This window comes from Microcaecilia unicolor, chromosome 2, assembly GCF_901765095.1.
Source record: "Microcaecilia unicolor chromosome 2, aMicUni1.1, whole genome shotgun sequence".
NCBI classification, from domain to species: Eukaryota; Metazoa; Chordata; class Amphibia; order Gymnophiona; family Siphonopidae; genus Microcaecilia; species Microcaecilia unicolor.
Genome location: NC_044032.1, coordinates 587774862 through 587799792, shown reverse-complemented (window position 1 = coordinate 587799792; position 24931 = coordinate 587774862).

The window sequence follows — 24931 nt, the reverse complement described above, 5'->3', positions numbered from 1 at the left end:
GCCAATTTTTTCAGCAATACATATAGAATTCACTCCTTAAAGCATGAATTAGCGTGTATTAACAGCTGTCTTTAAAGTTAGTTTGTGCTAATTCATGCATTAATCCCCAAATTCTATAAGGTGCTTAGTTGAATGTGGAGTTATAGAATAAGGTCAGTTACATGCATAACATAATTATTTAGCACTAAATTGACAAAAATTGGTGATAAATGCCAGTCATTTTCATTAACAAGCATTAATTGGTGATATAAACATTGTGCATAATATCTTTCATGCACAAATGCAAAAGGGACATTAACATGAAGAGATGGGCATGTCAGGAGCATTCTCATTATTCTTGCCCGCAGTTTATAGAATAGCTGCATTTATTCGGTAAGAGGAACCCGAATTATAGCTACGTCTTGCAAGGTTCCGCGTTAGGAGTTACGGATCAAGAAAGGGATCTGGGTGTCGTCGTCGATGATACGCTGAAACCTTCTTCTCAGTGTGCTGCTGCGGCTAGGAAAGCGAATAGATTGTTGGGTGTTATTAGGAAGGGTATGGAGTCCAGGTATGCGGATGTTATAATGCCGTTGTATCGCTCCATGGTGCGACCGCACCTGGAGTATTGTGTTCAGTACTGGTCTCCGTATCTCAAAAAAGATATAGTAGAATTGGAAAAGGTACAGCGAAGGGCGACGAAAATGATAGTGGGGATGGGACGACTTTCCTATGAAGAGAGGCTGAGAAGGCTAGGGCTTTTCAGCTTGGAGAAGAGACGGCTGAGGGGAGATATGATAGAAGTGTATAAAATAATGAGTGGAATGGATTGGGTGGATGTGAAGCGACTGTTCACGCTATCCAAAAATACTAGGACTAGAGGGCATGAGTTGAAGCTACAGTGTGGTAAATTTAAAACGAATCGGAGAAAATTTTTCTTCACCCAACGTGTAATTAGACTCTGGAATTCGTTGCCGGAGAACGTGGTACGGGCGGTTAGCTTGACGGAGTTTAAAAAGGGGTTAGATAGATTCCTAAAGGACAAGTCCATAGACCGCTATTAAATGGACTTGGAAAAATTCCGCATTTTTAGGTATAACTTGTCTGGAATGTTTTTACGTTTGGGGAGCGTGCCAGGTGCCCTTGACCTGGATTGGCCACTGTCGGTGACAGGATGCTGGGCTAGATGGACCTTTGGTCTTTCCCAGTATGGCACTACTTATGTACTTATGTACTTATGCGTCCAACTACTGCATTTAGGTGCCACCATTTACACCAGCCATAGGCATGGCGTATGTGGTCACACTTAAAGTTTGGCATGTAACTGCAGACTTCCGCTGGTATTCTATAATAGATTTGGATACCTGTTTACTAAGCTGTGCTGTAGGCTTGCTAGCATTTTTAGTGTGTGCTAAAAATTAGCATGCGCTAACATTAGAGACACCTATATATTCCTATAGGTGTCTCTAACGTTAGTGAACACAAATTTTTAACTCACACAAAAAACGCTAGCGCACCTTAGTAAACAGGGCCCTTGGTGTGCAACTCTGTCATATAGAATACAAGGTTAGCACCCAGATTTTTGGCAGCCAAGTTTTAGCGACAAATATAGAATTTACCCCGTGTATTTTGTGACAGCGGGTGGGAACCCTGCAGGACATGGGTGGCAGATGGGTATGGGTAGCACGCTGCAGTTAGCTTGGGGTATCTATCATATACTGTCTCTTCTGCAGTTGGCACAGGTTCACTTGGCCCTTCCTCAATAGGAGGCACTAACCCCCTGATTGTATAAAAGTTGTCAAAACTGAGCATGCAAATTTATGCAGGGCTCCAATTTGTGCATGCAATTTAAGGATCCCTTTTACTAAGATGCGTAAGCATCTACGCGCATTCAACATGCACCAAAATGGAGTTACCGCCCGATTACCATGTGGCTATTGCAGTAATTTCATGTTTGGCACGTGCCTGATACACATGGCTGAAAAAATAATTTTTATTTTCGTATGGCGTATCAGACGCATGCCAAGTGGCATTTGATGCGCGTAGGTCATTACCGCCTGGTTACCATGTGAGACTTTATCGCTAGGTCAAAGCTGGTGCTAAAGTTGCAGACCCAAAATGGACGCGTGGCAATTTTGATTTTGCTATGCGTCCATTTTTGGCAAAAATTTTAAAAAGGCCTTTTTTACAGGCATGCTGAAAAATGATTCGGCACACCGAAAACCTGTGCATTAACTACCACAAGCCATTTTTCAGCACACTTTAGTAAAAGGACCCCTGATAGAATAACGAGTCAATTAAAGCCAATAATTGGCTTTTTAACAAGCAATTATTGGTACGAATTAGATTTAATTGGGACTTACTTGCTTAAATTTAGGCGCAGGATCTGGGGCAAATGGTGATGCCTAAATTTATGCTCAACCTCTCCACTTAAGCATATTCTATAAACCACGCTGAACTTTAGACATGACTTCTAGAATACCACTTAAGTATTTTTTTTCAGTGATGATTTTTTTAGGCACCATTTATAGAATTCACCCCTAAGTGCATCCACACTAATTGTGATTAGAAGCAACACATGCTAATGAGCATTTTTGTGTGGGAATGGAGAGGACATGCTGGACATACCCCCAACAGTTGCTGCGCTAACTTTGTTCTTACCACACATGAAGTATTTTTCTGTTAAGGTGTAGTAAGTGACTTTAACACACTTTATTAAAAGGGGCCCTTACACATAGGTGTAGTTTGCCTACTTTGTTTGAGGGGGCAAGCGATAGCGAGTTCAGATTAGTGGTGGAGGGATAATTTTCCCCCTCTCCCCTCAGATGGGCACTGATTAGTTTTCTCCCTCTCCTTCATTTCATTTGTTTTTAACTTTTATTTGTGTTTCTCTTTATCCCACTCTTCAATTTGCCTCTCCCCCTCCTGCACTCATTAGCCTAGTGGTTAGTATGCTAGACTTTAAACCACGGGATTCAGGTTCAAATCCCATCTTAACTCTTTGGAGTAGAGGAGTAGCCTAATGGTTAGTGTAGTGGCCTGAGAACCAAGGGATTCCCACTGCAGCTCCTTGTGATTCTGGGCAAGTCACTTAGCCCTACATTGCCCTAAGTACCAAATAAGTCCCTATATATATATAATATGTAAACCACTTTGACTATAACCACAGAAAAGTAGCATATTAAATCCAATCCAATTTCCACACGCATTCTTCCCAACTCTTCATAATTCCCTCATCCTTCACCTTTTTCCTCACCCCTCCCTCCTTGCATCTTTCCTCTACACTACCTCTTCCTCCTTCCTTCTTTCTATTTCTGTCCCCTCTCTCAGTAATTCTTCCTCTCCTCTCCTCTCTCTCCTTCCCCCATCCTCACCCACCCCCTCCTCTTGATTTTTTCATCTTTACTCTCCGCCCATTATATCTTTCCTTCTTACTCCTTACAACCCACCCCCTATTTCTCATCTTTCATCTTCCACCTCCCTGGCACATTCTCTCTCTTCTCCCCTTTTCCCTTTTTCCTTCTGGCACTCTGTCTTACACTTCAATCCCTTTGGCACACACTCTCCCCATGTCTCTCTTTCCTTTCCCCCTCTTGGCACTCTTCTTCAAGGGCATCAGAACATCTTACTTGGGAGGGCCAAGCAAACTAATCTCTGTCCCTGCCTCCTCTCTCCTGCATAGTGCTAATGCTAATAGTGGTAAGTCCATGGCCTCTGTGACCTACCCCATTCCATTGCCTATGTGCTCCCTTTCTTCCCCTTCCCCAACACACTTCCATCCTCTCTCCACTGCCAGATATGGTGTGAAGTAACATAAAACCCTGTAAATGGACATTCAGAAGCTAACTATACTATACTACTACTACTACTTATCATTTCTATAGTGCTACTAGATGTACACAGCACTGTACACTTGAACATATGAGACAGTCCCTGCTCGAAAGAACTTACAATCTAATCAACAGAGTTTACAATCTAATCAAACCAGCACCAAGTCCAAGAACTCAAAATACACCAGACCTACCTATGATAAGTCAGCAGTATACCTGCATTTGGGAAAAGAGGTCAAGCCAGACTGCTATAGATTCCTACACACAACCTACGTGTTACCAGAATCCCTCACCTCAGTTAAACATGAAAAACAAGACTATTACCTAGTAAAAATAATAGACTGCAAATTAGATAAAATATACAGACAAAAATTTAAATGAAATTTAAATGAAAACCCAGGAGACCCCAGACTCTTAACAGTGGAATACTGAAGAAAGGAAAACAAAAATGCATTCCCTCCAATATAAAATATAAGTAATGTACATTTTCAAAGGTGACATACTTCATTTTATAAAAAAAAATATATGTTGTACCTTTGTCTGATCATTTTAGTTTTCTAGTTAGGTTGGTCTTGGTCTCAGTTTACCACTTTCTTTTATTTTTGCTTAGGTCCTTCTCCAGGATCCATTTTCTATTTCATCACTCCTCCATCGTCTTCCCTTCATCTCTCTCCAACAATAATCCTTCTGCTTAAGCTTTTTTTCTCCATTTCTCTTATCTGCTTTTTAAATCTATTTTCAGCTAGATTTTCTTTCTCCTTTTTTCACTCCAGCCCTGTATCCCTCCACTTCATATCCTTATTTCTCTAGCCCTCTCATTCCTATTTTCAGCAACCTCCTCCCAGTTGCCAGGCCCAGCATCAACCTCCAACTCCTTTCTCCCTATCCCCAGGCCTAGCCTCAAACACCAGTTCTCTTCTCCAAGTCCCCAGCTCCAGTATCTCTTTCTCCCAATGCCCAGCCCCAGGATTGGCCTCCAGCTCCTATGCACCCCCCACCACCCTTATAGCCCAACAGTGTTCCCTCTCTGCCCACCATCTACTCGTAGCCAAACATCTTCCCTCTCACCCCCATATTAGTAGCCTTGTATCTCCCTCTCTATCTCCTTCCCCCTATAATCTGTACCCTCCAACAATGCAGCTACCCCTCTCTCTCTCCTTACCCCAGTCAGCATCTCCCTATCTTTTTCTTCTCCTTCCCTTCCCCCTTCTCCTTCCCCCTTTCTATCCCTTTCTTTTACTTCCCCCAGTTAGCATGCCCCTTCCCCCTTCCCTCCCTAATGGTCCAGCATTTCTCCATTTCCCGTCCCTTCCCTTCTCAATAGCCCAGCATTTCTCCTTCTTTCTCCCCTCCCCAATGGTCCAGTATTTTCCCTTCTCTCTCCACTTTCCAATAGTCCAACATTTCTCCTTTTCCTTTCCTCCCTCCTTATGGTCTAGCATTTCTTCTTCTCCTTTGCCTTCCCTTTCCTTCCCTTCCCAATGGTCCAGCATTTCTCCTTCCCTCTCCCCTCACCAATGGTCCAGTATTTCTCCTTCTCTCTCTCCTCCCCAATGGTCCAACAAAACTCCTTCTCCCTTTCCTTCCCTGCTAATGATTGAGCATATCTCGTTCTCCTTTCCCTTCCCTCCATTATTTTCTAGCATGTCTTATTCTCCCTTCCCATCCTTTCCAAATGATCCAGTGTTTCTCCTTCCTTCTCCCCTCCCCAATGTCCAGAATGTCTCCTTCCCTCTCTCCCCCCAATGGCCCAGTATATCTTTCTCCCTTTTCTTACCTTTCTAATGGTCCAGCATTTCTCCTTCTCCCTTTTCTTACCTTCCTAATAGTACAGCATTTCTCCTTCTTCCTTCCCTCTCCAATGATCCAGCATGATACGTCTGTGCTTTCCTCGTCCTCTGGTGGCCAGAACAGGTGGATGCTATGGACCATCACCCATTCCAGATTTTAGTTGAGTCCGGGCCGGATCTTCCAGGCTGCCAGGTTTGCTTGCTTGGATTGAGTGTGCACAGCTACCATAGCTTCCTGGTGATTGCTGCAGCTGAGTCTTACCTGTCTGGACTTATTAGCCATTTTGAAACTTTCTGGCTTTGCCTTTGCATTGCTTCTAAGGCCCTGGTATGTTGGTGCTTGTTGCACTTCTGCTAGTCCAGTGATTTGTCTGAGATTCTTGCCTTGATTCTTGCCTGTTTCTAGTTAGTCTGTGTTTGGTTTAGTTTAGGTTTTACTTGTTTTCCTAGCCTTGTTTCTTGTTTGTATCTCAGTGTTTAGTTTCTGTTTGTGTGCTGGCTTTGTGGCTGCTTGCAGCTTTTAGTTCAATACAGCCCCTATCGGACCGACCGTTCACTTGTCTATTAGATTGTAAGCTCTTTGAGCAGGGACTGTCTCTCTTTGTTAAATTGTACAGCGCTGCGTAACCCTAGTAGCGCTCTAGAAATGTTAAGTAGTAGTAGTAGTAGTTCTGTGTCTTGTTAGTCAGTGTTTTGTTCCCTGTTTCAGTGGCTGCTTGCAGCTTCCAGTTTCTGTCCCTTATCATGTCCTGTCCCTGCCTTGTGTTGTATTGTCTAGCCCAGTTTCCTGCCTTGCTGCCCATGTTCCTTCCTTTCCCCTCTGACACTCAGTCCTTGTGCTGCCTAGCTGTTATCCAGCTCCTGCCCTGTCCTGCAAAGTCCTGTCGGCCACCTGAAGCTGGGAGCTCAACTCCTGGTGGAAAGTGGCCAGGTACAGGTGAAGCCTAACTGTTGTCAGAGTTCTGCCTTGCACCTGATGTGGGGTGGTTTTGCCTGCCACTGCCGCACCTCGGCAGTGGCCCAAGGGCTCACAAACCAGTTTCCAGCTTTGTAAACGTGACACAGCATTTATCTCTCTTCCCTCCCTCCTCCCAAAGGTTCTGCATCTCTGCTTCCTGTTCTTTCCCCAGCCAACAAACAAGCATCTCGCTTGACCTCTGAAGACCTTCCTCCCAGGTGCAACTTTTAAAAGTTTTCTATGCTTGTAGTGATGGCCAGCAGTATGCAGCAATACATACATGCTTCTTCTGCCCTCCTACAGTTTTCACTCTGACGGTTCCCACCTATACAGAAACAGGAAGTTGCATCAGAGGCTGTGGGGAAGGCACAAGCAGGCTGTGGGGAAGACATACGCATCGCTGCTTGCTACTGGCCACCAATCCAAGCATTTAAAAATACTTTTTAAAAGGTACATCAAGGAGGAGGGGTTCTTGAGAGGCCAAGGGAGATACCAGATCACTAGGTGGGGAGGGGGGGTCATGAAGGTATGATGCTTGATAGGGAGGAGGGAAGAGAGAGTTTTAGATACCAGACCACATGGGGCAGAGGGAAGTATTCCATCTAATATCGTTTGGGGGGGAAATGCCCCCCTCACTCCTCAAACTATGCCCATACCTTTACTATATTAGTCCTTGTTATTAATTTTTTCATGATATAATTACTACTGTAGAGAAAGCACCTTCCTTGTTTAACAATTTCATAGTTTCTAATATTTTAACCTGAATTTGGATACAATCTGAACATATTATTCTTGATGTAACTGTATTGGATTTTTTTTAACAATTATCTCTAAGTATGATTTTGTAACCAGCCAAATTGTTTATTTCTTTGAGTTTCTTGGATTGCAATATGACTTCTTTCATATATACCCCAAACGACTGGGCAGAGACAAAGGAATTTAAACAGGCCAAGAAAATTGGGGCACGTCTCAAAGTTGTAAATGACATGGCTGAGAGAGGCATTAAACAAATTCAGGACTTCAATAACAGCATCACTTCAAGCAGGGAACAAAAGCAATTTCTCCTGTGGGTTGTATCAGAACACCGGTCAAAGTTTCCAGAAACAAAAATGTCATTACTGGCTGGACAAATGCCAGAGCCACTGGGCAGTTCAGACAGTGAGTGAGAATAACTGATACATTTTGTTTGCCACCAATAAATATTATTGCTGTTAGCTGCAATAATTAGGCTATAAACATTATTAGGACCTACTTAAGTTGCTAATACTTTGTTAAAATCTGTCTGAACAAGTCAGCTGCTTTTTGTTCATCATATGGTATATGCTAAGCAGCTAGTTGTTGACTGCAATATCAGTAAAGGTGTTATGAGAGACCTCTAAATATTGCCTGATTTTTATAAAATTTTACATTGTTGATCTTGAGGTGCAGGACAACAAAATGGAAGGTTATCATTCATGACATCTTAGCAGGCACTATAAACAAAACTAATGAAAATGAAAAACCAACTCATTTTTATATATATATTTTTTTACTAATTTAAATCAAAACAAGGGTGTCTTGTATTTTTCACTTCATTTCTAAACAAGTGCAGATCCCTATTGGAAAACATGGGCCCTAGACTCAAATAGCTCCTCTGTTCACATACTTACCATCCATCCACATTCAAAAAGCAGACAACAGGAATCATGTCTCAGTTTGGGGTTTTGAAGATTCATGGATGTTCTCCACTGAGGTCCAACTGTTAACAAAGGGTAGAGAATAAATTAGTTGCCCATAATCAGAAAGATTAGACATACCATTTGAAAAGTAAAATGACTGAAGGACTAGAAGCGCAGGAGACGAGGTGAATAGTATGAATGTGGTAACAGTGGTAGTATCAAGGAATGTGATTGGCTTTTGTTAAAGTAGCCCTCACCTTCCTCCCTGTCATAAATTTTGAACTTCTGCCAGAGCCCTGGTTCTCAGAGTTGATTGACCAGAGGCATGTGACATGGAGAGCAAATGTGGACACACACAAAGAAAAAAAGTCAGAAGGCAGGTAATTCAGGCTGATGTACATCTGGCTCAAACGTTTGATTTATACTACCTTATTAATTTGTTTTGAGTTTTATCATTTCAAAATTTATAAAATAATAATTAAATTTCAATAGGAAACAGTAAAGAGATCAGAAAAAATGTCCACTTTGGAATTTAAGTCCCAAGATAAATTCTGATACAGCAAAAGTCAGTTAAATGAGTTACTTTATCAGAAGAGATGGTTGTATTTTACTTCTGGTTTTATTTACTTTCCTTTCCAAATCTGAGCTTAAGGCAACACACAATCACCCCCTCCCCCTTTTACAAAGCCGTGCTAGCAGCTGCCGGTGCAGTAATGCCAACACAGCGCGTTCAAAGTGAATGGGCTGTGTAGGAATTGCAGTTCAGCTTTGTAAAAAAGGGGGGGGGGGGTGTTAATCATAAGTACATACATAAGTACATAAGTATTGTCATACTGGGACAGACCAAAGGTCCATCAAGCCCAGCATCCTATTTCCAACAGTGGCCAATCCAGGTCACAAATACCTGGCAAGATCCCCCCCAAAAGTACAAAAATACAAAACATTTTATGCTGCTTATCCCAGAAATAGTGGATTTTCCCCCCAAGTCCAATTTAATAATGGTCTATGGACTTTTCCTTTAGGAAGCTGTCCAAACCTTTTTAAAACTCTGCTAAGCTAATCGCCTTTATCACATTTTCTGGTAACAAATTCTAGAGTTGAATTACAGATTGAGTGAAGACAAATTTTCTCCGATTCGTTTTAAATTTACTACTTTGTAGCTTCATTGCATGCCCCCTAGTCCTAGTATTTTTAGAAAGTGTAAACAGACGCTTCACGTCTACCCGTTCCACTCCACTCATTATTTTATAGACCTCTATCATATCTACCCTCAGCCGTCTTTTCCCCAACCTGAAGAGCCCCAGCTGCTTTAGCCTTTCCTCATAAGGAAGTCGTCCCATCCCCTTTATCATTTTCGTTGCCCTTCTCTGCACCATTTCTAATTCCACTATATCTTTTTTTGAGAAGCGGCGACCAGAATTGAACACAATATTTGAGGTGCGGTCACACCACAGAGCGATGCAAAGGCATTATAACGTCCTCATTTTTGTTTTCCATTCCTTTCCTAATAATACCTAACATTCCATTTGCTTTCTTAGCCACCACAGCACACTGAGCAGAAGGCTTCAATGTATCATCAACGATGACAGCTAGATCCCTTTCTTGGTTGGTGACTCCTAATGTGGAACCTTGCATGACGTAGCTATAATTCAGGTTCCTCTTTCCCACATGCATCACTTTGCACTTGCTCACATTAAACATCATCTGCCATTTAATGTTGTATATGTTATTTATATACTACTCGTGAAAAGAAGCACCAGGAGCCTTCAAAATTGGTTAGGGTGGTGGACTTTGGTCCTGGGGAACTGAGGAACTGAGTTTGATTCCCGGCACAGGCAGCTCCTTGTGACTCTGGGCTAAGAAAGCAAATCCAAAGGTCACTATTCCATCCTCATCCTCCTCGACCTATCTGCCGCCTTTGACACCGTCAATCATAATTTACTTCTTGACACACTGTCCTCATTCGGGTTCCAGGGCTCTGTCCTCTCCTGGTTCTCTTTGTATCTTTCCCAACGCACCTTCAGAGTATATTCTAATGGCTCTTCTTCCACCCCCATCCTGCTCTGTTGGGGTTCCTCAAGGATCTGTCCTTGGACTGCTTCTTTTCTCGATCTACACCTCTTCCCTGGGCTTGCTGATCTCATCACATGGTTTCCAGTACCATCTCTATGTTGATGACACCCAGCTTTATCTCTCCACTCCCGACATCACGGTCAAAACCCAGGCCAAAGTTTCAGCCTGCCTTTCAGACATCGCTGCCTGGATGTCCAACCGGCATCTGAAACTGAACATGGCAAAGACTGAGCTCCTTGTCTTTCCACCCAAACCCTCTTCTCCTCTTCCCCCACTTTCCGTCTCTGTTGACAATGCCCTCATCCTCCCTGTCTCTTCAGCTCGCAATCTCGGAGTCATCTTCGACTCCTCCCTCTCCTTCTCTGCCCATATCCAGCAGACAGCTAAGACCTGTCGCTTCTTCCTCTATAATATTAGCAAAATTCGCCCATTCATCTCTGAACAGACCACCCGAACCCTCGTCCACTCGCTCGTTACCTCTCGTCTTGACTATTGCAACCTTCTTCTCACTGGCCTCCCGCTTAACCATCTATCCCCCCTTCAATCTGTCCAAAACTCCGCCGCACGTCTTATCTACCGCGTGAACCGATACTCTCATATCACCCCTCTCCTCAAGTCACTTCACTGGCTCCCGATCCGCTACCGTACACAGTTCAAGCTTCTCCTATTAACCTTCAAATGCACTCAATCTGCAGCCCCCCATTACCTCTCTACCCTCCTCTCCCCGTATGTTCCCACCCATAACCTCCGCTCTCAGGACAAATCACTCCTATCTGTACCCTTCTCCACCACCGCTAACTTCAGACTCCGCCCCTTCTGCCTCGCATCACCATATGCCTGGAACAGACTTCCCGAGCCCATACGCCATGCGCCCTCCCTGCCCATTTTCAAGTCCTTACTCAAAGCCCATCTCTTCTCCCTTGCTTTTGGCGCCTGACCACCTTCCCCATTCATGATACCTACACTGACTACATAGTTTGTAACCCTTAGATTGTAAGCTCTCTTGAGCAGGGACTGTCCTTCCCCATGTTAAACTTGTACAGCGCTGCGTAACCCTGGCAGCGCTATAGAAATGCTAAGTAGTAGTAGTAAGTCACTTAACCCTCCATTGCCCGCCGCATTGAGCTTGCCATGAGTGGGAAAAGCGCGGGGTACTAATTTAGCAAAAATAAAAATTCTTACCTTGGTGACCCAACATGGGCCATGTTTCAGTGCAAATAACATCTAAGAAGCAACGAAACTTACTCCTTTTAGGGTGACAAATTGGATGAATTGTCCCGTTAAATGCCGATGAAATATACTTGATCGCTCAGTAAAATTGAAGCAAAGACAATCCCTCTTGTTCGAATTCAAAGTTATATGATTATTTGGACTTTGTTCTATTCTTTGGACCCTCTCTATGTTGATTTATATGCTACTTACACAAGAAGATAGGAATAGTCATAATGGGTCAGACCAATGGTCCATCTAGCCCACCATTCCAGTGGATAGGTCTCAAGCTACAACACATATTAACACCTGTTTTCAATAGTGGTCAATCCAGGTCACAGGTACCTGGCAGAAACCCAAATAGGGTAAGCAGTGGCTTCCCTATGTCTATCTCAATAACAGACTATGGACTTTTCCTTCAGGAACTTGTCCAAACCTTTTTTAAATCCAGATACACTAACCACTGTTGCCACATCTCTTAGCAACGAGTTCCACAGCTTAACTATTCATTGAGTGAAAAAAAACATTTCCTCATATTTCTTTTAAAAGTATTTTCATGTAACTTCCTTGAGTGTTCCTTAGTCTTTGTGCTTTTTGAAAGAGTAAAAAAAATCGATTCACTTTTACCTGTTCTCCACTCATGATTTTGTGGACCTCAATCATGTCCCCACTTACCATCTCTTTTCCAAGCTGAAGAGCCCTAACCTCTTTAGCTTTTCTTCATATGAGAACAGCTTCATCCCCTTGGTTGTTCTTCTTTGAACCTTTTCTAATTCCGTTTTTTGAGATACAGTGACCAGAATTGAACACAATAGTCAGGGTGAGATCGCACCATGGAGCGATAGAGAGGCATTATAGAGTTATTGGTCTTATTTACTATGCCTTTCCTAATAATTCATAACATCCTGTTTGCTTTTTGGCCACTGCCACACACTGGGCAGAAGATTTCAGTGTATAGAATAACTGCAACTATCACTTCACACAGCTCATAGAACACATTTCAGCTGTATGCTGAGTTACAGATTCTGCTAAGTAATGACAGAATTACACAGGGCTTACAGGTGTCCTTACCATGTGGTGTAGGGGTTAGGGCTGTGGCTTTTCAATGGAGGGGATGTGAGTTTGATTCCCACTATGGGTCTGGTACTGTCTTATGTTTAGATACCGAATAGGAGGGAAGAGTTTAGGAAGCTCGACTCAGGAGAGAGACCTTGGGGTGTTGGTGTCAGAGGATCTGAAGACGAAGAAATAATGTGACAAGGCGACGGCTGCATACAGTGGGATATAACCAGAAGAAGAAAGAAGGTGTTGATGCCCTTCTACATAGTCATTGGTGAGGCCCCAGTTGGAGTATTGTGTTCAGCTTTGGAGGCCATATCTTGCTAAAGATGTAAAAAGACTGTAAGCGTTGCAAAGAAAAGCTACAAAAATGGTTTGGGATTTGCGTTGCAAACCGTACGAGGAGATACTTGCCGACCTGAATATGTATACCTTGGAGGAAAAAAGAAACAGGGGTGACATGATACAGAAGTTCAAATATTTTAAAGGTATTAATCTGCAAATGAACCTTTTCCGGAGACGGGAAGGTGGTAGAACTAGAGGACAGAAATTGAGGATGAAGGGGGGCAGACAGGGCCGCCGAGAGAGGGGGGCAGGGGGGACAAAATTCCCTACGGGTCCGGGACTCTAAGGGGGGCCTGGCACCACAGTCCCCGGTCTCACCTGCCCTCGGCTCCGTCGACCGTCTGCTCCCAGGCCGGGCCCCCCGCATTGAAATCATCACAGCGCCTCACCTGTCACCTCCGTGACTGAAAGCGCAGCAGTGGCAGATCGGATTCGCCTCCCTTCGGGACGTCCCTCCCTGTATCCCACCCTCACGGAAGTTACATCAGACAAGGGCGGGACACAGGGAGGGAAGGCCCAAAGGGAGGTGAATCTGATCTGTCGCTGCTGCTGCTGCACTTTCAGTCATGGAGGTGACAGGTGAAGCGCTGTGATGATTTGAATGCAGGGGACCCGGCCCGGTGGCAGACGGAGGTGGGTGGGTGGGTGGGGACTGCGGCATGGTGGCTGGGGGGGCGGGGCCCTGGGGAGGCCTTGCCCCGGGCCTGGCCCAGTCTCTCGGCGGCCCTGGGGGCAGACTCAGGAGTAATGCCAGGAAGTATTTTTTCATGGAAAGAGTGGTAGATATGTGGAATTCCCTCCCGTGCGAGGTGGTGGAGATGAAAACGGTAATGGAATTCAAACATGCGTGGGATAAACACAAAGGAATCCTGTTTAGAAGGAATGGATCTACGGAATAATAGCGGACATTGGGTGGTGACGCCGGTAATTGGACTTCTACGGTCTGCGCCCTGGTCGTGGCTGCATAGATATGGATGGGCTGGAGTGTAAGTTTTAAGGGGCTTCGACGTTAGCTTCAGAACTTTTAGTACAAGAACAGTGCTGGGCAGATTTCTACGGTCTAATGGCAAGGAAAAATCAAACTCGGGTATACATTTAAAGTAGCACATACAATATAAAATGAGTTTATCTTGTTGGGCAGACTGGATGGACCATTCAGGTCTTTATCTGCTGTCATTTACTATGTTACTATGTTACAGCACCTGAGGTGCTAACAGTCCACCCTACTGGGCCTACAGTGTTGAATGGACTTGATATTGTATTAAATAATATTAAAGAATATACCATAAAATTAATAGGGATATGCATTAATTTGGAAAAGAAATGAAAAATGCAGCGACAAAAACAACAGAAATGTATGATAAAATGTGTAGGTTTTTTGTTTCATTTCACTTTAGTACATTTGTAAATCACACCTATTGAGCATGAAAATGAATGAAACCAAAAAGTCATGTTAGAAAAATCCATATGAAAACATCTGCTGAAAAGAAATAAAACCATTGTGCACTACCTTAAGAATTGCAGGATTTAATCAATAATATATCTTTTGTTTATACATATATTCATTTTGGGATTTACATAGCATACAATCCCAGTGTCTTTTACATCAATAACATACAAGAACAAGGCTCTGCTCAAGAAGCTTATAAACTTAGGAGGTACCCAGATGCAAGGTGAAAAACAAACGGATTTCATTTGGTTTCCAAACATGTCAGTGGAAGGCTCTTATCCCATCTTCGCATTGTCTGGACCATTCTCTCTCCCTCTCTAAATTCTTTGAAGATATAAGACATTGTTAAATGAAATTGCATTTTATTATTTGTTTTTACTTCCAGGATATAATGATACACCCCTTATCAAGCAAGCAGTTTAGTGAGATGGATCACACCACAGTAATTGACAGTTCAAGGAAGTCCTACCACTTCTTGTTTATATGAACATGTTTTTAGAGCAGACATTTAGCTTCCACCCGCTGTTCTGCTGGAAGTGTAAAGTCAACCTATAGGTTCATGGGTTGCTGATAAACTCTCTCCCAGCCCCCCATTTTGGCATTCTGAGGAGTCCTTCTGATAAGGGCTTTGATTAATGTTTTGTTTGTCACACATTTTCGGTAATGTTCAACTGCCAGCAATGTCCTGATACTACTTTGTTTTTCAGAGGACACAGATTCTTTTTAAATTTTTATAAAATGCAAGTTTTAAAAAAATCAATCTAGATACTCTTGGAAAACAATAATATGTAAGCCACTGTGAGCCTGCTAATAAGTGGGAAAAGGTGGGATACAAATGTAACAAATAAATAAATAAATCATGTTTAAAAAACATGAAAATGTTGATACTTAGAAGACACTGTCAATGTATCTTTATCTATGGGAATAAAAGAATTGACAGTTGCCTCTGAAGTGTCTCAACTATATTTCACCAGAGTTCATAAAGGTTTGACAATCTGCTTTAAACGAGTGCACTGTTAATGCATCAATCAGTTACCAACAAACTAAATACAGCATTTGCCCTAAAATACCTACTTGTCATAAGTACTATTTAAATATGAAGAATATATTCAAATTCACAAAAAAATCTCTTTAAAAAACGCCATGACCTATGGCAGCGGTTCCCAAACTGTGCGCCCCGGCACCCTGGTGCACCGCAGCGAACTCTCAGGGATGCCACAGCAAATCCTGACCTCTCTCCCACCGTCCACAATCCAGCATCGCTCCCTACTTCCCCCTCCCACAGGTCCGGAATCTGCCGCTTCATCCTTCTTCCCCCGCTACTGCTGCAGTGCTTGCATCTTACATTTTCGGGCCGTCCATGATTCGCACAGGTACTGCGGGGATTTCCCTCTGCCAAGTCCAGCTCTCACAAGGCGGGGGAAGGAGAAGAAAGCGGCAGTGATCCTGGACCTGCAGGAAGGAAGGTTATGAGCAATGCTGGATTTGGGGAAGGCAGAGGTGTGCTGGCCTTATGGAAGGAGGGGGGCTGCAGGGAAGGGAGAGATGTGCTGGACTATCTGGGAGGAAAGGGTCTGTAAGGAATGGTGTGCTGGACTTTCTGGGAGGAGGGGTCTGCAGAAAATGGAGAGGTGTGCTGGACTTATGGGAGGAGAGGGGTTACAGGGAATGGTGTGCTGGACTTTCTGGGAGGAGGGGGTCTGCAGGGAATGGAGAGGTGTGCTGGACTATCTGGGAAGAGAAGGGCTTCAGGGAAGAGAGGGACTGCAGGGACGGGATATGTGTGCTGGACATTCTTGGAGGAGAAGGGCTGCAGGGAATGGAGAGATGTGCTGACCTTTCAGGGAGGAGAGGTGTGCTGGAGAGAGAGAGGAGAGAGCTTCAGGGAAAGGGAAACCTATGTGGCCGGGGGGGGGGGGGGGGGCGGAGACCTATGTGGCCGGCGGGGGGGTGGGGGGAGGACCTATGTGGCCGGCGGGGGTGGAGGTGCCGCAAAAAATTGCTCGGACACTAAGGGTGCAATGAACCAAAAAGGTTTGGTAACTACTGACCTATAGGAACATTTCCCCCCCCTGATATTCAACGTTATTTAACCTGCCAGAACGACTGCTGACTGGTTACATAGCGCTTAACTGGCTATCCGCCGATATTCAGCGGGGAATAACCAGCTATCCCCTGCTGAATATCACTGGTTAGCAGCTAGCTGGTTATATCGCACAATATAACTGGCTATCCGTCGATTTTTTTAAAGTAAGTTTAGCAACCATACTGGGCCGCTGGAAACTGTGGAATATCTTTGGCCGGTTTCAAGATAACTGGCTAAGTCTGAATATCAACTTAGCCGGTTATCTTGAAACCAACCAAAAATAAACCAAATATTCAATACTGGTCACTGGAAACAGCCTGGCATTGAATATCTGGGCTCTGTGCTGACTGTTTGAGATTGTCGTTCTAACCGTGGTCTGAAAATAGGCCTCATTAAGAATAGTAAATCAAAAAATTATTTTAAAATGCTGGTTTACAGTGTACAAGTGTAGTTAACTTCCTTTTTTATCTTCACATGAAATAAAGAATCACAACTAACAATAGTCCCCCACTTTGTTGTGATGGAGGGGATGGTGTGTTTCAATGACTCAGAGGGCAATGGTGCAGGAGATTACAGCTGTCATTTTGAGACTGGAAATGGCATGAGCAGGAATGACTGGTGATTTCAACTGCCCATGCCAGTTCCAGTCCTGAAATGGTGACTGTGACCTCCAGAGAAGTTGAGGCCACCATTTTTACAATGCAGACAGAGGGAGCAGGAGCAACTTGGGATGCTCCTGCTCTGAAGAGGCCAATAGACCACCAGGGCTTTTGAAGGTAGGCCCAGAAAGGGCCTGTGGTTGGGCTGCCTGAGGAGGGTGGGTTTTCTGTCAGTGGGGAAGGCTGGTTCGGGCGGGATGGACATGTAGCAGAAGTGGCTGTGACAGCGGTAGTGGGCAGGGTCACAGTTTCAGTTTTAGCTTTGGTTCCGGTCGAAACCGAGCAGCAAATTTCAGTGTCAGCTGGGAACCCAAACCACTGGTTTCGGTTAGCCTCTAGTTGAGATAGGGAGGGAAGGAACTAATCTATTAAAAGTGCTGTGATTTCAAAGGAGTGTTATTAGCTTTCCCCATCTTTGAACTAGAGAAAAAAAGCCAAGAGCAAACAAAAAAAAATCCTTAAATATTCCCTTCTATAAAAGCAATAAAAAGCACTCAATTCAGCAATATAAACATAGCAAAAATATTCCTCTTTTAAAAACAGGAACATGTGATGTAAACAAAAGCCAGAAATGTCTTGGTTTTCAATGAATCCCTGTTAGCATGTATTTTCTACATTGATTAAAAAATACCCTATCTAACTGGCTCTCCATAAAAAGATTGAGCAGGTAGAGAACTTTAATAGGCGTTTGAATCTTCGCCTCTTGAATTTTCCTAAAGTCCCTGGAACTCTGCCTATGGATTTATTTAGAAGAAGGGTTCCAGAGGAGATCCGGGAAACTATAGACCGGTGAGCCTGACGTCGGTGCCGGGCAAGATGGTGGAGGCTATTATTAAGAATAAAATTGCAGAGCATATACAAAAACATGGACTGATGAGACAAAGTCAGCACGGATTTAGTGAAGGGAAGTCTTGCCTCACCAATCTAATGCATTTTTTTGAGGGGGTAAGCAAACATGTGGACAATGGGGAGCCGGTTGATATTGTATATCTGGATTTTCAGAAGGCGTTTGACAAAGTGCCGCACGAAAGACTCCTGAAGAAATTGCAGAGTCATGGAATCGGAGGTAGGGTATTATTATGGATTAAGAACTGGTTGAAAGATAGGAAGCAGAGAGTAGGATTGCGTGGCCAGTATTCTCAATGGAGGAGGGTAGTTAGTGGGGTCCCGCAGGGGTCTGTGCTCGGTCCGTTGCTTTTTAATGTATTTATACAGTGGGGGAAATAAGTATTTGATCCCTTGCTGATTTTGTAAGTTTGCCCACTGACAAAGACATGAGCAGCCCATAATTGAAGGGTAGGTTATTGGTAACAGTGAGAGATAGCACATCACAAATTAAATCCGGAAAATCACATTGTGGAAAGTATATGAATTTATTTGCATTCTGCAGAGGGAAATAAGTATTTGATCCCCCACCAACCAGTAAGAGATCTGGCCCCTACAGACCAGGTAGATGCTCCAAATCAACTCGTTACCTGCATGACAGACAGCTGTCGGCAATGGTCACCTGTATGAAAGACACCTGTCCACAGACTCAGTGAATCAGTCAGACTCTAACCTCTACAAAATGGCCAAGAGCAAGGAGCTGTCTAAGGATGTCAGGGACAAGATCATACACCTGCACAAGGCTGGAATGGGCTACAAAACCATCAGTAAGACGCTGGGCGAGAAGGAGACAACTGTTGGTGCCATAGTAAGAAAATGGAAGAAGTACAAAATGACTGTCAATCGACAAAGATCTGGGGCTCCACGCAAAATCTCACCTCGTGGGGTATCCTTGATCATGAGGAAGGTTAGAAATCAGCCTACAACTACAAGGGGGGAACTTGTCAATGATCTCAAGGCAGCTGGGACCACTGTCACCACGAAAACCATTGGTAACACATTACGACATAACGGATTGCAATCCTGCAGTGCCCGCAAGGTCCCCCTGCTCCGGAAGGCACATGTGACGGCCCGTCTGAAGTTTGCCAGTGAACACCTGGATGATGCCGAGAGTGATTGGGAGAAGGTGCTGTGGTCAGATGAGACAAAAATTGAGCTCTTTGGCATGAACTCAACTCGCCGTGTTTGGAGGAAGAGAAATGCTGCCTATGACCCAAAGAACACCGTCCCCACTGTCAAGCATGGAGGCGGAAATGTTATGTTTTGGGGGTGTTTCTCTGCTAAGGGCACAGGACTACTTCACCGCATCAATGGGAGAATGGATGGGGCCATGTACCGTACAATTCTGAGTGACAACCTCCTTCCCTCCGCCAGGGCCTTAAAAATGGGTCGTGGCTGGGTCTTCCAGCACGACAATGACCCAAAACATACAGCCAAGGCAACAAAGGAGTGGCTCAGGAAGAAGCACATTAGGGTCATGGAGTGGCCTAGCCAGTCACCAGACCTTAATCCCATTGAAAACTTATGGAGGGAGCTGAAGCTGCGAGTTGCCAAGCGACAGCCCAGAACTCTTAATGATTTAGAGATGATCTGCAAAGAGGAGTGGACCAAAATTCCTCCTGACATGTGTGCAAACCTCATCATCAACTACAGAAGACGTCTGACCGCTGTGCTTGCCAACAAGGGTTTTGCCACCAAGTATTAGGTCTTGTTTGCCAGAGGGATCAAATACTTATTTCCCTCTGCAGAATGCAAATAAATTCATATACTTTCCACAATGTGATTTTCCGGATTTAATTTGTGATGTGCTATCTCTCACTGTTACCAATAACCTACCCTTCAATTATGGGCTGCTCATGTCTTTGTCAGTGGGCAAACTCACAAAATCAGCAAGGGATCAAATACTTATTTCCCCCACTGTAAATGACCTAGAGATGGGAATAACTAGTGAGGTAATTAAATTCGCCGATGACACAAAATTATTCAGGGTCGTCAAGTCGCAGGAGGAATGTGAACGATTACAGGAGGACCTTGCGAGACTGGGAGAATGGGCGTGCAAGTGGCAGATGAAGTTCAATGTTGACAAGTGCAAAGTGATGCATGTGGGTAAGAGGAACCCGAATTATAGCTACGTCTTGCAAGGTTCCGCGTTAGGAGTTACGGATCAAGAAAGGGATCTGGGTGTCGTCGTCGATGATACGCTGAAACCTTCTGCTCAGTGTGCTGCTGCGGCTAGGAAAGCGAATAGAATGTTGGGTGTTATTAGGAAGGGTATGGAGTCCAGGTGTGCGGATGTTATAATGCCGTTGTATCGCTCCATGGTGCGACCGCACCTGGAGTATTGTGTTCAGTACTGGTCTCCGTATCTCAAAAAAGATATAGTAGAATTGGAAAAGGTACAGCGAAGGGCGACGAAAATGATAGTGGGGATGGGACGACTTTCCTATGAAGAGAGGCTGAGAAGGCTAGGGCTTTTCAGCTTGGAGAAGAGACGGCTGAGGGGAGATATGATAGAAGTGTATAAAATAATGAGTGGAATGGATCGGGTGGATGTGAAGCGACTGTTCACGCTATCCAAAAATACTAGGACTAGAGGGCATGAATTGAAGCTACAGTGTGGTAAATTTAAAACGAATCGGAGAAAATTTTTCTTCACCCAACGTGTAATTAGACTCTGGAATTCGTTGCTGGAGAACGTGGTACGGGCGGTTAGCTTGACGGAGTTTAAAAAGGGGTTAGATAGATTCCTAAAGGACAAGTCCATAGACCGCTATTAAATGGACTTGGAAAAATTCCGCATTTTTAGGTATAACTTGTCTGGAATGTTTTTACGTTTGGGGAGCGTGCCAGGTGCCCTTGACCTGGATTGGCCACTGTCGGTGACAGGATGCTGGGCTAGATGGACCTTTGGTCTTTCCCAGTATGGCACTACTTATGTACTTATGTACTTATATTTGGTTGAAAATTTGAAAATACCACAAGACGCTATTCCGCGTATCAATAAGATTTTTTATTTGCCTAAGAGTCCATGGAAGAAAGAAGGAGAAGGTGGAGGCGGAGAAAATATAAGTATTGATGTGAACAATATATCTGCTATTTTGGAACAATCGATAGAAAATGCTACGGAGAGAGCCACACTTTTAGTTTCCTTTGTGTTTGAACAAGATCTTAATGCTGTTTTAAGACTTTAAACATCCAAATGTGCTTTTCGGAGGAGGGAAAACTTGGATTTATCCAGATGTCACCAAATTGACTCAAGAATGGAGAAAATTTTTTTTGGCCATGAAACAGGAAACATTGAAACTGGGGGGGGGGGGGGGGGGGGGGACTTTTTTCCTTGCTTACCCATGTAAATGCTTGGTTCGATTTGGAGAGACGAAGTATATTTTTATTTCCCTGAGCAACTAAAAGCTTTTCTTGATTTAAAAAAGTTAAAATAATGTTGGAAATTGTAATTTAGGTGAGGTAATCACACGTAGCCTTTATGTTTATATTTGAAGTTGCTTACGATAAATCTTCTATGATCCAGCCATGTTTCCCAATTAATGGTGGTCTAAGAAAGCCAACTTTCGTGATACAATGTTTCCTTTATTTGCTTATTGTATGCTGTGTTTCTGTTTGACAAGTTTATGGCTTGTAAAAAGTTTGTAAAATTATCATAAATAAAAAAAAATACCCTATCTTACATTGTCATACCTTACTACTTGACTTATCTAATCTACAGTATGACATAACGTTTGTGTTATTATTTCACTCTTTTTATCCTTCTTTAGGTTTTATTGATCTTTGTTAAATGTCTTATTTATCTGAATTCATGTTTTATTGTGGGATCTGTAATTTTTAATTAAAGGAGCTATCAGTTCATTTGTTGGAGTATAAAATTACTAGATGAGTCATTTTAGTTTAGCTTCTAGGAAGTATGACTGCAATAAGCCCATTTTTACCAAAGAAAAACTAACGTATTCTTAACCCTGGAATTTATTTGAGCATGAATGTCCCAAGGCTAAGCATGGACAGACTCTGACCCGGAGAAAATGTGACAGCATCAACCAGATGGTCCCTGAGAACAAGCATAGAGAAATATATCATTCATTGAAGGACAATAAATTTAGAATATTAGCTAATTATTCAGAATGAATTAAGGGAAACAATATTGTAAGTTATTTTTAAAATGGGATGTGACTGGAAACTTTTGTGATGAATTCATTTTATTTGCATGTGTCAGATCTCTCTCTCTCTCATCTATGATTAAACATGATTTCTATCAGTTTTATGCTTATGACTGGTCATGTTTGATGGTGACGTTTCTCAGTATCTCATGCACAGAGTGCATTTTATACTCTGGATCCTACATTTAATTTGATGTGATATGATTTATTAATCTTCTGCCTTTTGTGCAAACCATGAAGGTGGATTACATTAACTCTTGGCTTCTCATGCCAAGTTCCATTTGACAAAAGTATATGAAAAACAAACTACTTTTTTTTCTAGTTTCTAATTCTTTTATTTATTGGGAATAATCTGAACATTTTACTAAATATTTTTTAAAAATGTGGTTCATAAATACACTAAGGGACCTGTCACGAAATGCCTAGCCACCTGCCTGGGGTTATCACACAGCCAATTAAAGGGTCTATCCCCAGCACAGCTCAGGTCCGCCTGCACCTGTCACTTGTGCTCTACACTAGCACCCTCCTCCCATCAACTAGGTTACAACCACCTCTGGGTAATTCTCCCGCTCTCAAATTAACCCCAGTGATTTCTAAGTTACTGGGGCCACACTCCCAGTGGTCACACAGTTCCCAGAAAACACTCACAGACCCAACATAAACCACCAGACAGGCAGAGGCAATAAACTGAAAGTTGTTTATTGTTTTAAAAATATTGAACTGAAAAAGTGCAATTAGCAAACAATAACAGGTAACTGAACTATGTATCAATTATAAAACTATCTAAACATTTATTTACTTTCTAAAAAGTACCTAAGAAGATCAGGATATATAACTATTCACAAAGCCTCAGGAAAGAGATCCTACTCTCTTTTCTTCCTGGCTAAGACTGGGGCAAAAGCCAGTACATTCCAAATGAAATTGCGCTCCTGGGCCAATCAGAGCCCAGAACAACAAATTTGAAAGTATACTGCAGACTGCCTTTCCAAAAGTCTTAAACAAATAAAATAGCCTTGGTTCTGCAGCAGCTTCAAACATAAACATGCACCACCTGCTGGCCAAACTACAGAAATACACTTCAGGAAATACCCAATACATTTTACAGGCCTAAAACACACTGTTCTAGCACAGGGCCTATTCACTAAAAAAAAAAAAAAACCTGTGCTAACGATTCCCAGCCTGGCAATGCTGACAAAGCCAATTCACTTTGAATAGGCATCATTGGCATTGCCACACAGGATTCGCTAGCTTGGTTTGGTAAAAGAGGTCCCACGCTTGTTGCCACTTGGAATTTGAAGCATTTTGTTTAGTTCATAAATTTTTATTAACAATTCAAAAAATATAAAAACAAAATACAACATAACAGAGGCAAGCAAACCAAACTTGTCAACTACCATCACGTGGCATGTAAAGCATCATCCGTAACTAAGGATCATACTTTATGAGAAAACTGCTATGACCCTCTATGTTCTGCTAAAAAAAAAAAAAAAAAAGAACTGTTCCACAATAAGTAGCTCTCCTAAAACATAAAAAAAATGTGGAATCAACACTAACCCCATAAATCTTAATGATATATCTCTCACCTATAATTCATACTCCTAATTGCAGTTTTTTATTCTCTCTCTCTCTCTCTCTGTATATATATATATATATATATATATATATATATATATATAATATTTTGTATTATTTTAAAAAGGAGGAAGAAACACCTCAGCAATCAAAGGGTTCCAGAGGTGATACGGGAAATTACAGACTGATAAGCCTGATGTTGGTGCTGGGCAAAATAGTGGAAACTTTTATAAAGAATAAAATTACAGAACACATAAAGAAACATGGTTTAATGGGACAGAGTCAGCATGGGTTCAGCCAAGGGAAATCTTGCCTCACTAATTTACTTCATTTCTTCGAATGTGTGAATAAACATGTGGATAAAGGTGAGCCAGTTGATGTTGTATATCTAGATTTTCAGAAAGCTTTTGATAAAGTTCCTCATGAGGCAAGGTTCTGATGTGGATTAGGAATTGGTTATTGGACAGAAAACAGAGGGTAGGCTTAAATTGTAATTTCTCTCAATGGAGGAGGGTGAACAATGGAGTGCCACAGGGATTAGTACTGGGATTGATGCAATTTAACATATTTATAAATTATATGGAAATCGGGAAGACGAATGCGGTGATCAAAATTTGCAGATGATACAAAACTATTCAAGGTTCTTAAAACATATGTGGACTGTGAATTATTGCAGGAAGAACTTAGGAAACTGGAAGACTGGGCATCCAAATGGCAGATGAAATTTAGTGTGGACAAATGCAAGGTGATGCACATTGGAAAGAATAATCCAAATCATAGTTGCCTGATGCTAGGGTACACCTTGGGGGTCAGCACTCAAGAAAAAGATCTGAGTGTCGTTGTACATATTACACTGAAATCTTCTGCTCAGTGTGTGGTGGCGGCGGCCAGAAAAGCAAACAGGATGCTAGGAATTATTAAGAAAGGGTTGGTGAATGAGACCGAAAATACTAAAATGCGTTTGTATTGCTATATGGTTCATCCGCACCTTGAGTATTGCGTTCAGTTCTGGCCACCGCATCTCAAAAAAGATATAGCAGAATTAGAAAAGGCTCAAAGAAGAGCAACCAAAATGATAGGGGATGGGACTGCTCTTGTATGAGGAAAGGCTAAAGAGGTTAGGGCTCTTCAGCTTGGAAAAGAGACTGATGAGGGGAGATATGATTGAGGTCTACAAAATCCTGAGTGGTGTAGAATGAGTAGAAGTAA